Genomic DNA, 15,275 nt, shown 5'->3' with positions numbered 1-15,275 from the left:
AACAACAAGTTCCGATGCCACAATTATGCGTAGCCTAATGGACGACCAAGCTTCTGCTTGGCATGGATTTCTTAGGCCTAACGATGTTTTTGTACTAGACCGTGGCTTTCGAGATGCGATTCCCAGTATTGAACTATGTGGCTACAACCCTCAGATGCCACCAACTAGATCTAGGGGGGAACAGTTGACGACAGCAGATGCCAATAAGTCGAGACTCATTACGATGACCCGTTGGGTGGTCGAGACCATAAATGGTCGATTTAAAAAAGATTTTAAAATCTTTCGGCACGTTTATTTTAATGTTTCTTTGCCAAACATGATGACAGACTTCAGAATTACCGCAGCAATCATTAACGCAACACGACGTCCGTACGAGGACAGCATATACGCTGAACAATTCATTACTATTATTAATGAAAATATCAATAGAGAAAATGAACTGGCGGAGTATGTGAGGCAGCACAACTTAAATAGGCAAATATAAATAATGGATTACTGAAAGCTAGTTTGTTTGAGGGTATGATTAAAAATAAAACGAACTTAACATAGTTAACAAGTGAAGTTCGGTGATAATTATGTGAGCATTTTTTTCGAAGCGATTTTATCATTTTCAATATAGTTACAAGTTAAATACACTTTTTACAGATTCCGATTGCTGAGAGATGGTGTTACATACGTGACTATTATATTCGACGTAGAGGAAACAGGGCACTGGTTCAAGCGGACAAGCAGCAAAGAAAAGATCTGATCTCCTATCATTCTTGGACAGCCTTCCTTAGTCCCAAAGCAGTATTACTAATGAATGTATTACAGATGAAAACCCAACAGATAATAGTGTGATAATAAAAAGCACTGATGATATTAGCGAAGAAATACAAACACCGGAAGACGGAACTATGGAAAATACTCACAATAATGAAGAAACACAATCAGACACTCAGGAAATAGAAAATTAAAAAGATAAAGCTAAGAACGATAAGAAACAGAAACACAATGCGCACAGTCAAGAGCGTCTAAATTTATTTAAGCAAATTGCTTATAGAAATTCTACTCAAAGTGGATTAGATGAAAATAATCTGTTTTTTGGTTTAATGGCAAAAATTGTAAAGAAGCTGCCACCTTACGAGCAAGTACAATTAAGATTGCAATTATGGTCATTAGTTGATAATGCTGAATTACGCCAAATTTCAAACAATTCACCTGAAGGCAGAGCCTTATCTCCAAGACCCAATACTAGTAATAGTGATTATTATGCAAACCTTCGCCAATGTCTACCACAACTACTACACAAATTGTAGCTGTAAATGAAATGACTTTTCTGCAAGACACTTCACTTATTACAGTATATGAACAGCCAGGCACTCGTTTAATTACAGTGGATGAACAAGGACAAATATATTATATAGTTTAGTTTCTTAACTGTGATACTATTAAATAAATACAGGATATCTGCAAATAACATTACAATTTTAGAAGATGTAATAATTGTCCCAGCAAGTACAACAAAAACGATCCGTCTTGATAACAATATAGCTATAAATGACACAAATTCCCACACAAATGTTCTACAACAACATTCCAATAATATTGTTGCCACTGAAGTTAAATGTTGTATTTGCCAAATTACCACATCCGATTCACTCAAATGTTCAAAATGCCAACAAGTGATTCACGGCGCATGTGGAATGTCTGAAGTTAGAGAAGGTAGTAGTTCTTCTAATGTTAAATGTAACTTATGCTGGCAAGAAGATCCTATTAAGAAAGAAAGAACAAGTTCGCATGAAAATTTAAAAAGAGCAGCTGCGACTATGTGTACTACATCCAACAAAAAATTTAAAGAAATAGATGTAAGTGCTACAATTTTGGTTCATGTTCCGAAGTACGATCGTGCACCCTTAGATAACAAAACCATTACAGGACGAGTAATTGATCAGAAGAATGGTTTGTTTCAAGTTGGTCGTCCGTTGGTATAATTAAAGATTGGCTACCAAGAAACGCACTTCAAATATCTCCAGGAGCTCAATTTACCGGCCCCGTTCCCGAGGTAGTATTACCTATTCGTGGTATTTCCTCACAACAATCAACATTCGGCGGACAAGGGTATAAGCAATGTCATTGCAAGAAATCAAGCAAACAATGTTCCTCAAATAAGTGTGCTTGTAAAAAGCACGGTTTGCTTTGTAATTCCAAATATTGTCATAAATCTTTGAATTGTTGTAACAAGTGAAGTCTTACTAATAATTTTATATTACTATTTACTAAACGCAGCTGTGCTTGCATTGCAACTCCAATGTTACAGGTCCATGCAACTCAGCGTAAGTTTCACATTAGTGACGTATTTAATTATCTTTTATTCGCTTTTCAAATTTTTTTCTAGTTATATTTTAATTTTTGCTTACTATTAACAAAATAAAAATATATTGTTAGTCATAACTTTTGATTTAATATTTTTGTGGATGAGTAGTTGTCACTGTTTCCTGTCCGAACATGCTTAGCTGTCGCATACTATAAATAATTTGGTAAATCCAAAAGTGCACGCCTCATAATTTTTTTTTAATAAATATTTATTAATTATTATTTTTGTTTATTTAATAACAATTAAACCACATCGAATCAGACCCTGAAAAATGAAAGGGTTCTATTCCTGAGCATACTCAAGCGTAAGAGAAAAAAAAAAGACTCGATTAGTAAAGTATTTCGGTCGCTATCGTGTTAACAAGAAAAAGGATCCGCACATACAGACACACGGACGTCCAAGACAGAACTTTTTTAAACTGTTTTTTAACTAGTTTAAATAACAAAAATGACATCAAAAATATCATGAACGTTAAAAATAGTGTTTTTTCTTAATATGTGTGTGTATGTATTATCTTACAAGTGCAATGTATGATACATAAAGACATTTTAAGTTTGAAAAATCAGATGTTTTGCGCGAAGTGACAGTAGTACCCACCTCAACGCTTCGCTTATGAGGCGTGCACTTGCCGCGTTCCTTTGACTCGTGGCGCATTCGTACGAATCGTGCCTCGGGGCTCGGACGTTGTTTATACGACGTTCAACCCAACTACCTTCACTTTGCTAATAGTCGTTGACTTGCTGCGATTTGTTATCAACTACCTACATCAATTAGGTAGCTGTGTAGAATCGCAGTACATTCTTATTACATTTCAAACTAATATTTAACCCGGCCTCGCGTGTAATTCAGTGGCGTAGCTATCATAGGGCTAGGTGGTGCAGTGCACCAGGGCCCCGGAGCTCAGGGGGCCCTCAAACCTCAGCTTTGAAAAAAAAAATTTTTTTTTTTTCAATTAAAAAAAAAAAATTGACACTAAATTCATCAATATTTCCAGTAAAAGTGTTCAACTGTCAAAATTAGATGACATCACCGATTTTCATACTGTACGCAGCAGCAACGGTTACAGTGTTACTAATAAATAATTAAATAATGTCCTATAATATTTATTTTAAAGTGAAACTTTTACTACATCGTCTCAAACTTTTTGGTCTGTGTAGCGCACGTCGCGTGTATCGCGGCTGCCGAGTAGGTATACCTACTCGGCAGCCGACCGTCACGCGACATGCGCTACTCAAAGCAGTGTTCGGAACCGTTCGAACAGTTTCACTTTTACCGTGGTTTCATAAAACCACACAACATTTTTATTTATTTAGTATTGACTACCCTCTCAAACACCGAACGGCCCGATCGGGCCGCGCTATGACGAATTACGCCATTCTGTTAAACATCGTGCGGCACGATCGCGCCGCGCTTCCTCATTCGACTTTGGACGAAATCATTGGACGAAACAACGGATAAATTGAAAAAGTATAGAAATGACTTCGAGTCCTTCAAATCCAAGGCCACCGAAACCGCGAGAAAATACGATATCGATCCTACCTTTCCAGAAAAGCGACGAAGAAAAACTAAAAAGCATTTCGATGAATTGGCTTCTGATCACCGATTCGAAAACCAGGAAGAAGTCTTTAGAGTAACTATTTTCAACAATGTACTCGACATAATAATCAATCAGTTAGATGCGCGTTTTATTGGTATGAGTGCAGTTTGTAAATCGTTCGACTTCCTGATGCCAAAAAACTTGCTTAGCTGGAATGAAACGATTTTACTCGAGAAATGTGATCAGTTTCAGAAGAAATATTGCGATATAATTGGACCCAATTTCTCGCTCCAATTTCTTAATGTATATCATCTGATTCTCCCTCAATTGATGGAGACGTGGTCTATTCGCCAGCTTTGCAAAGAAATTATAACAAAATTTGGCGTGCTCGAAAGTGACCTTACGGAAGTGTATACAGCGATGCTACTGTTTCATACAATTCCTGTTACTTCCGCGGCAGCAGAAAGATCTTTCAGTAAACTGAAGATTATAAAAATTTTTTTAAGAAACAGCATTCGACAAGATCGCCTCCGACATTTATCGTTAACTAACTTTCCACCCGCAGCTTCGCCCGCGCAGGCAAAGAAAAACCCGCATAGTTCCCGTTCCCGTGGGATTTCCGGGATAAAACCTATCCTATTTCCCGGGATAAAAAGTAGCCTATGTCCTTTCTCAGGTATCAAAATATCTCTATACCAAATTTCATGCAAATTGGTTCAGTAGTTAAGGCGTGATTGAGTAACAGACAGACAGACAGAGTTACTTTCGCATTTATAATATTAGTATGGATTGCAATTTGCAATAGAAAATGAGGCGGCATCAAACTTGGATTTGAGTGAAATTATAGACAAATTCGCAAAATTTAAAGCGCGCAAGAGATTGTGAATTGGGCGGAGAATTCTGTTAAAAATCGTTTTTTCCATTAATTAATCTCATCTGTATAATAAATATTCTATATTGTCATGTGCGTCGTTGTTTATTTATTCCCTTTTTCTTCTATTAAACACATGGAGATTCTAATCGAGACGACGTATGGGTTTAGCCTACTAGGGATAAGTTAGTCTTATTCTTATCAATAATTTTGAAGGCAAATATAAGTTCAAACTACGCGGAAAGAGGGGAGGAGGGCCCGATTCTTTCCCTATGCACCAGGGCCCTTGTCCCCCTAGCTACGCCACTGGTGTAATTTCTTATAATATATTAAGCATTATGTCATGTTATAAATACATATATGTAATTGTGTTTAGGTCTTTGAATAAGTCTATTTTTTCCTATTTTTGCTAATTCAATAATAATTTGTTGTAGTTATTTTGTTCACTATAAGTGAACCAGAATGTGATAATAATTTTGTCTCAATATATCTTAAGTTTACGTATGTATAAGAGAAGAGAAGGCTGATGAATGAGTGATTTTATCTCAAGACTTTAATTCACAAGACTGATAAATTCCATTGTTGCACTATTATACTAATTGTTTACCTAACCAGTTTCATCCAATTTATGGATTACACCCTAAAATTGGATCATTTTTTTTACCAAGACTGAGATCTCCTATTGTTGTTGGGACTTTATGTAGTAGTACCCTCATTTTTTGGTTTAAACTGATCGGGCTACATCTAGTGTCAAATTCTATGTAACTTGATGATTTTTTTAAATATATATTTTTTTTCATATCTGGCTATAATTTCCAGATAATTTAACGCTTATAATATTTACACAACAACAACACTGCAGCACCCCCACACCCCTGCCTTCACTTCTATTTTGCTTTCCATAGTAATCAGACGTACTCCTCCTGTAATTGCTGATTTCCTCATCGACGTTTTGCGCTTGCTCCTGGACTAAGTTATGGACACACATTCAAAACTTACATCGATAGAATCTCAAATTTACAGCTAAGACTTATCAAAAAAATTGTACCTATAAATACACATAATATTCTACACTAAGTTTTTGCAGATTTAAATCCTATCCTACTTAATCCTACTACTATTATAAAGGCGAAAGTTTGTAAGTATGGATGTATGGATGTTTGTTACTCTTTCACGTAAAAACTACTGAATGGATTTGAATGAAACTTTACCACAATATAGCTTATACATCAGAATAACACATAAGATAGGTTTTATCCCGGAAATCCCACGGGAACGGGAACTATTCGGGTTTTCCTTTGAAAACGCGGGCGAAGCCGCGGGCGGAAATCTAGTATTATTATAAATGCGAAAGTTTGTGAGGATGGATTTGTATGTGTACGTTTGTTACTCTTTCACGCAAATACTACTGAAACGTTTAAAATGAAATTTAGCACACATATGTAACTTGGATTAACACATAGGATAGGTTTTATCCCCGAAATCCCACGGGAACGGGAACTATGCGGGTTTTTCTTTTTGGGCGAAGCCGCGGGCGGAAAGCTAGTTTTCTATAACAATATTATCAAATTCAATATTGCTCTTTAAATTAAATTTATAAATAAAGTACCATACAAAATTCTTCTTTGTATATCTATAGATCATTGGCAGAATCCATAATACAGTAGGTACGGTATCACTTTCGCATTTGTAATATTAAGTAGGATAGGATAGGATAGTATTTAAAACTGCAAAAACTTAGGCGTACTGTCCACGTAAACCGCACGTCATACGCACGCTATCGTCAATTGCCGATTGCTTGCATCTTGCGTAGAAACAATCAAATCTGTGTCCACGGGGCGGCAACGTCGCGTCCGCCTTTCGTCTTGCGTTCGTCATGCGGTGCGTGTGGCAGCATGTCACTACTCGACCGACTTGTAAGACGGAAACACCTGTTGTTTTGCTTTGTTGTTTTACAAAATGGCGGGCTCGGCAGTGAATTTCGTTCATATTATTGAACAATATCCTTGTTTATACAATAATAAATTACCAGAATACTCTAGAAAAGATATCTGAAAAAAGACATATTGAATTAATTGCACGTTGCTTTTCAGTGGCCGATTGTCAAACTAGGTGGAGAAATATAAGGAATGGATTTGTCCGCAGCCTGAAACCAACTCCTAGTGGTTCATCGACAAAGCAAAAGAAATTATACTACCTACATGAAGAACTACAGTTTGTTCTTCCTTTTGTGAAAGCAATTGTTCACACTGATGAACCGGGGAACATACCTGTGCCACCTGAGGTGAACACCGAAAATATTGAATCTAATTCTACAACTGACGAAGTCCCATGTACTCAAGCAACTACGAATACATTGGAAACGCCATCTTCTGGATCCGTCGATTCAAACACATTTAAGAAGCCAAAAATAAGAAAAGTTACCAACAAGGCTGACAAAGCATTTGTCGATTGGATAAAAAAAAAAGAAATTAATACAGACAGTGCTAGAAAAATGTTTTTACTAAGTTTGTTGCCAGACGTAGAAAATTTATCAGAGGAGCAAATGAGAAAGTTTAGAATCAAGGTTTTATTATTACTCGAAGAAATTCAGTCAGACCAATCACAGCAGCCACAGCAACATGACAACCACTATTATCCAATACAGCAGTCACAACAATACAGGGACACCTATTCACCAATATCTTCTGTAGATTCTATTTCAAATTCATCGCTTCCTCCAGTATCTCCAATTAATTATTCTCGAATAAATGTAAATCTTTCTGAAGACTTATCACAACTGGAGAACTTTGAAAACTTGTAATCGGTACTTTAAAGTACCTACGTTTCTTTTTAATTTTTTTTCTAATATTAAAATACATTTTTATTACAATATTTTTTTTTACTAGACAAGTACGTTATGATTATCCTACTAATATTACCAATAAAGGCGAAAGTTTGTTAGTACGGATGGATGGATGTTTGTTACTCTTTCACGTAAAAACTACTGAATGGATTTTAATGAAACTTAACAATAATATAGCTTCTAAATCAGAGTAACACATAGGCTACAATTTATAAAGATATTGTGTGAATTGTCCAAAATATGCAGATGTCAAAAAAGCCCTAATCCTGCGCAGACGAAGTCGCGGGCACCAGCTAGTATTTAAAATATAACTTACCTCAAAGTTATAAGTTTCCTTTCTTCTGGACTGACACATTCTCGCATTGCAGTATTTCGTCTTTGTATATGTGGTGCAACAATAGAGACTAAATTTTGGTACGTATTTTTAGTCATTCGGTAAAATGATTGAAATACAGAATCATCTTCTGATAGCTCTCTGGCAGCAACAAATAACCTACAATTTATATTTCTTTCGATGTATGGATGAAGCCAGTACATTCTTCGCCTGTTTCGTCGTCTTCTAATGAAGTTGTATGCTATAATCAATCCTCATCATCACTTGACATTTTCCCAACGAAAAGACGTGCTTTCGCGATGCTACTTGAAAGAAAACTGAGAAGTTTTGTAGCGTGATTGACGATTGCATGACGATAGCGTGGACATAACAAATATGCAAAATACGCCTGCCGTCATTTGTAGGTTGCATGGATTCGTCATTTGACGCGTCCGTGGACAGAACGCCTTAGTGTAGATATGGATGATAGTCATTGAAAAGCCGGTGCACCCAAAACGAGTCACTGTTTGGTGCGGATTTTGGTCCAGAGGCATAATTGGGCCATTTTTCTTCGAAAATGAGCAAGGTGTGGCCGTTACAGTCAATGGCGATCGTTATCGGGCCATGTTGAACGAATTTTTGTTCACAGAAATTGAAGAGGAGGATATTGGCAACATTTGGTTTCAACAAGACGGCGCAACGTGCCACACAGCCGACGCTACACTTGATGTTTTGCGCCCTATTTTTGAAAATCGCATTATCAGCCGCAGAGCTGATGTCGTTTGGCCACCTCGGAGCTGCGATTTGACACCGTTGGACTATTATTTGTGGGGTGCCGTCAAAGATAAGTGTTACGCCGACAAGCCAGAGACAATTGACGCTTTAAAGGACAATATTCGTGATTGGTGAAATACAGCTGCACACAATCGATAATGTACTCAAAAATATGACCGATCGTGTAGGCTACTGCATGGCCAGCCGAGGCAGCCATTTGAATGAAATTATTTTCCATCATTAACCGGAAGGATTGTACTTTCAAATAAAAAAAGAAATTTGAAAAAATATTTAGTAGTTTTTTTTTAAGTAGCATTTAAAAAAAACGTTATTTGGCGGACCCGTTATTATGTTCGGGGAATTCCCCAACAACCTAACGTCTTGCCTAGATCTTTTAATTGAATGAAGGGCCTTTGTACAATCACATAAAGTCTGCATTTGTGTGCATTGTTACGAAACTTATTAATTAACTTAAGTAACGAAACTTATTAATCAACTTTAGTTATTGCCCTATACCCAAATAGTACTCACTTGCTACAACCCATGGATGTGTCAGTATTTAGACCACTAAAACTGTTTTGGCGTCAGGAAACAAAGAAATGGAAAACAGAAAATCTGAGGGAGCAAGTGAAAAAAGAAAACTTTGCCCCAATACTAAAACGTGCATTAGAAAGTATAACACCGAGCTGCATAAAAATGGGTTTCGAGTGGGAGGGCTCTTTCCTTACGGTCCAGATCTTGTAGACTTTACAAAGTTAAACGTTCACAACAGAACATCGACAAATAAAGGTGCATGTGATTCTACAAAAAACCAAGCTTTTTTAAGCCACCTCGAAGAACAAATGGTCAAGATATTCACACAGCCTAAACTAGACACCTTTAACAAATGTTTTACTTACCTTAAGTCAGAATTGGCAGATGCATTACCAACTGAAGATTTGACAATGTTTCAACATTAACCATTCGCATGCCAGCTGTGACTGGCGAATTGTGTAGAACATGTTCTCTCATTACACCAATGTATTAGGTACCACTTTTCTTGCGAATAGAATCATTTCATTTCATTTCAACCCTAGAATACTAAACATCGCCTGACAGGCCGCGCGCGGTCAGTTTTTTTCCGGTTATTACAAGTACGCGCCCGCGAAGCATATTGTGCTTTCGCGCCAATTCGGTTCTCTCCGAACGTTTATTTATTTATTTATAATGCTTCATTGTACAAACATGAATGGACAAAACAGAATAAGAAGAACAAAATTTCAAAGGCATCATTTGTACAAAAGGCGGCCTTATTGCTGAAATCGCTTGGGAGGCGATCATTAGTATTTACGGTAAGTTTATTTTTTGGTAACTATTTTTTGTTTTGCGATTTTTTAGCATGTAGCTATGTTATAACTTTCGAAATGTTTATTTCATTTTTAGATGTATCTCAACGACGAACAAATAGCCGATTTTTTACTAAATGATACCTGAAAATTGATCATTATGACTCTGACGATAACGTGGCAGATCCTTCTTTCGTGCCATATCGACTGGAAGAAGACTTAGAAAATATTGTACCTACTAGTACTAGTACTACTGAGTCATCACTCAGAAGTCAGAACCCCTGAACACCTCAGTACCATTTCAAGATACAATTGACGCGGACGAGACAAATTCGCCTGTTCCAGCAACTACGTTACAAGAAGAGTCACCACCTCATTGTCTTATTGTTTTGCCCTTTGCATCTGTTCTTAGAGGTTAGTACTCAGAGGTACTTAGAGGGACCATTATATTTGGTCCAGTGACACAAGTTGTCAATTGCGTCTTTTTAATAAAGTTTTCGTGTACGTCGTGGAGGGGTGAAGAGGGAAATGCAGTGATGTTTCGCTATGAGGACTGCTGCGAGGAACGTAGTCCATATTTTTCCCGGACCAAAGCGTGATGGTAGATATGTCGTAAAACCATTGGACTGTTTTGAAAAATCATTGGAGACATTTGGGAGATATACAAAGATAGACATACAAAGATGTAGAGACCTTTACAAGCCTAGCTCTTACATAACTATCGATGAACAGTTACTTGAATTTAAATTAATTATTAATTAATTAATCATAAAATAAATGTTGTTATGGTTTTTATAATAATATAAAATATACATATACATTGCTATTTGCTTTAGTAAAGGTGTAATATTGCATTGTTATTGATGGATAAGGAAGAAGAACGTATCATGAAACTTTTCGTAGAAGCGTCATCGACGGGAAGCACGATACCAGATCCATTTAGTATTAGTAGTGATGATGAACATGGATCTGACGGAGACTATAATCCTTGTAATGATGAAGTTAGTAGTGACAGCAATACTTCTTTAAAAGGAAGTAGGTTATGTCGTCGTAATCGTCGTAATAGATCTCAACCCGCAAGTACAGCTCCATTGCATCGCTATTTTTCCGACGAGTTCGACTAAGGGCGCGTTCCCACTATGTCGTAACGACTAATTTATCGTTCGACGACTGTCGTCTCTACCTGTTCCCATTATAACGATTGTTTGTCGTCAAAATTTTTTATCGTTTAGCGACTGTCGTATCTAGCTGTTCCCATTGGATCGCGACGACATTTTATCGTTTCCTGGCAGTCGCTTTGTCGTTTACACATCATCAGCAAGCTACAAATCTAGTCGCCTCTGCGTTCGCTTGGTGATTACTAGTGCGTTTACTCTCCTGAGTTCAATGGACGTCATAGAGTTGCCGTCCACGATTTTTTATCGTTTTACGACTGTCGTGCTTGCCGTTCCCACTGTCACGACAAAGTGTCGTCACTGCAAAAACTGTCGTAGACGACAGTAAATTGTGTCGTTCTAAATGTGAACACCTCCATTTAAACATATAAGCCACGACACTTAAAACTACACGATTATCTGTCGTCACGACACGGTGGGAACGCGCCCTAACGCCCACGCGACTAAGCGCCCACCGGTACCAGCGTTCACACCATCATTTTTCTTTTTGTCATTGCGTACTAAGACCCCTGTAGAACCGCCATCCATGTTACAAATGACTCGAAATTTTGTGTCAATATCTCCCGGTCTATAATTGGCGTTCTAGACAACAAGCTAACAAAAATTTACTTGGAATTTATGTCGTATGTATTGAAACAATTTAATGATTTAAACAGATTGTTCCAATCTGAAAAGCCATTACTCCATCAGCTCAAACCAGAAACGCATAAGCTAATAAAAACCATAGCCAGCAATTACATGAACTTCATTTATTGCAGAACAACCGATGCATATAAAATAGAATACGCCATCCCAAGTTTTTTCGTGCCTCTTGAAAAAATATATTTAGGTGTAGCTGCGCAGTCATTGATGAACTTTCAAAAGAAATACCAGAACCAAAAATGGTAATAACAGACTTCAAGAGAACTTGTCTCATGTTTTATATTGAAACCATAAAACAAATCGTACAACTTTTTGATGTTTCTGACCCGTTATACGGTATTATAGAGCTGATTGAACCAAGCGTTGCTCAAAAATTTGAAGTAAAAGATTTGTCAAATGTTTTGAAGAGATTTCCAAATTTTAAAGAGGATGTAAATGAAGTAGATCTTCAAAAAGAATGGAAAAAACATGCTTTCCTGGACCACAACGATTTAGGTTTGTGCCAAAATCTGGAAGTGGAAGAATATTGGAGACGAGTTTTAAAGTTAAAGGACCTATACTGAAATGTTCCCAAATTTAAAAAAGATTGTCGGGCTTTTGCTTGATTTGCCTTTTTCCAATGCTAGTGTGGAAAGAATTTTCAGCCAGCTCAAATTAATAAAATGCGGTAACCGGAACAGACTGAACACTGAAACTATTTCTTCTTTGATGGCATCAAAAGCAAACATACAAAACGCCATAAAATTTGAGCCTTCAAAAGGAATGATGCATGCAAAAATAGCATATAGCAAGACTGGTGCAGGTACTATTATTAAACTAATTTATACAATATTAACCTTATTAAATATCAAAAAGTTATAAGCAACAATTTTTCATGACTAGAATGCTAATATAAACCTTTTTTTTTCAGGTTCCACCAGTTCCAATTAGCTCTCTCTATTTTATATAAGCGACGACGACAATAAAACGACTGTCTAAGCAGATACCTATTATTTATTATCTTAAGAGTAAAGCACAGTGACAGGGGTTTATGAAATAAAGAAATGAAAAAAATAAGATACAGATGTGTAAGGCATAGATTAACTTTTAACCAAATCAAATCTGCTCCTGAGAGAAAAGTGTATATCTGGGCTCTATTTTTAAATACATAAATGTTACATTACAATTCAGTTTAATATATGTATCCTTTATGATGTTAAGTATGTAAAAAGGCTAAATATATTTTTTATTACACCAAATTTATTTTAATTGCAGGTTTTTTTTTAATGAAGGAAGGAAGAGCATTAAATTCATTGAATATGGCAACTACGGTAACACAGGGTCCAGATTCAAATACACCAAATTGTGTTGAAACTGAAGTAGATCAATCAGACGACGAATTGATACGACTGAGTCAAATGCGGAATAGAAACAACAGAGGTGGTTTTCCACTGATTAGCAACAACATTGAACAACATGATTTGAATGAATGTTCAGCAGTTGATGTGACTATGATCGAGAATTTTAAAGGTATTATTTACCGTCACCTAATAAAAATTGTACAGAAGTGAAAATGTCTGAACTTAATTATCATTGTGAGAAAAAATCTGCCCAATTGTCCCCGTTTTGCAATTTATAGTCCACCGACTTGCGACTATAAATTGCAAAATGTGACTCCACGGGTACGTTTAGCTGATATATGTCAAATTACTTTTCGCAGATGTAATCAACACACTTTTTTTTTACAAAACTAATTGTGATGGTGATGAACATTCACTAGATTTCTTGAGGTTAAAGAATATCAAAAATGGAATACCTCTTCCCAAACCAAAGTTAACTAACAGATGTTAATTTATTACATCGGAACGAAAAATGAGAATAGTTAAAGAATTAGGACCACTTATGCCGGAAAATAGAAGAGTATTCTAGCAAAATTTACCCGTGAATGATAATGCGACATGCACACAAAGTATCATGAAGACTGAATGTACATATTCCTTATTAGTTTTTATTATTACTAGTAATTTTGATCTCCTATTTTCAAAAAGACCAAAGACCTATTGATTGATGAAGAAAGTACATTGACTGTTGATTCTATTATGATTTAAGTGATAGGTATTTGTGTTCTTTATGATATTAATAATATGACTAATAATATGAATTTCTAATAAGATGACAACAAAAATTAACTAATTTACAATGTAGGAGGAAAAAGTGAAAAAGTTCTTTAATTTCTTTTGTATTCTTTCAGATTTTAAATTACAGTAACTGTGTAGTCATTCTATACATTTTACTGACTTAGGTACTATTGGAAATTAAAGCGTGAAGTTGGATTTTGTTCCGTTTCACCCCGTTTTACGATATAAATTGAATTTCTAGAAATTAAAGATATAAATAAGTACATACCAAATCTCAAACATTTCTATAGAAATATGTTGTTATTTTTTTACCTTTTAATTACCTTCGTAATTTTACTTATTATTATGAAGTTGAACTATTCTCCTGTTTGGAACAACAATTACTAGCTAATACTGCTTTTATAACAATATCAATTACATATTATCAAAATATATAAGTATCAAATATTATTATTGATGAGAGAATCATTATGACACAACCATAAACAACTGACAATTAATATAGATGACATCACCACAGATAATTAAATTTTCATCTTATAGATTATAGATGTACCACGTAGTCAGTGCTGCCAAATCTATACTAATATTATAAAGCTGAAGAGTTTGTTTGTTTGTTTGTTTGAACGCGCTAATCTCGGGAACTACTGGTCCAATTTGAAAAATTCTTTCCGTGTGAGATAGCTCATTTATCGAGGAAGGCTATAGGCTTTTTATCATCACGCTACGACCAACAGGAGAGGAGCCACGGGGGTGAAACCGCGCGGAGCGGCTAGTCGTATTATAATAACAAATTATATGAACCTGTGTATGAACTATGAACTAAGTAAAAGTTAGGTATAATTAAATATGAAAACAGTCTACGTACTTTAAAAATTACCCAAAAGTGGATATAGTACCATTATGTGGCAACATTCACAATACATTTCAGTATTTTGCAAAATTTCTAAAATATTTTGATGTAAAAGTACTTACAGATGAAAAGAAACATTATCCTTTATTACATTCCACGTTTCTGACCTCTTCTTGCACGTAAATACGCTGCAATTTGGCATATTTCGCTCCTGTTTTTACACGTTCACTGACTAGTTTTATATTTAACCGCTATGACCGGCGGACTCATACCTTTGACGAGAGGGGAGCGCCTGCCAATGGCCACCCCGATTGGTTTAATGCTATAGGTATTATAAAGTAGTTACGATAGCATCTTTCGGCTTGGATGAAACTGTAGGGGGGGGATTATCAACAAAAAAGCATTTATAAGCTACCGTTTAATTTTTATACTACCTGTGATACTACTTAATTTTCGAGGTTATAAAG

At 36.0% G+C, this 15,275-nt stretch overlaps 1 long non-coding RNA gene and 1 pseudogene across 2 annotated transcripts in view; one reads left to right on the top strand and one right to left on the bottom strand.

Annotated features, from left to right (window-relative positions):
- Window positions 1–14,391, bottom strand: part of LOC149897142 (uncharacterized) — a 62,774-nt gene extending 48,383 nt beyond the window's left edge. The window contains exon 1 of one of the 2 annotated variants that reach the window (XR_016458205.1): window positions 14,268–14,391. This is a non-coding gene — a long non-coding RNA (uncharacterized LOC149897142). The remainder of the gene's footprint in view (window positions 1–14,267) is intronic. The other variant, XR_016458204.1, reaches the window with a different exon arrangement.
- LOC149897143 (uncharacterized) lies at window positions 5,877–7,636 on the top strand (annotated as a pseudogene).
- Window positions 14,392–15,275: the final 884 nt, after the last annotated feature.

The sequence above is a fragment of the Colias eurytheme genome, chromosome 26 (genome assembly GCF_061535395.1).
Source record: "Colias eurytheme isolate Ceu_HAF_F1 chromosome 26, ilColEury1 Martin Lab GWU primary, whole genome shotgun sequence".
NCBI lineage: Eukaryota > Metazoa > Arthropoda > Insecta > Lepidoptera > Pieridae > Colias > Colias eurytheme.
This window is presented reverse-complemented; position numbering and strand designations above follow the sequence as displayed.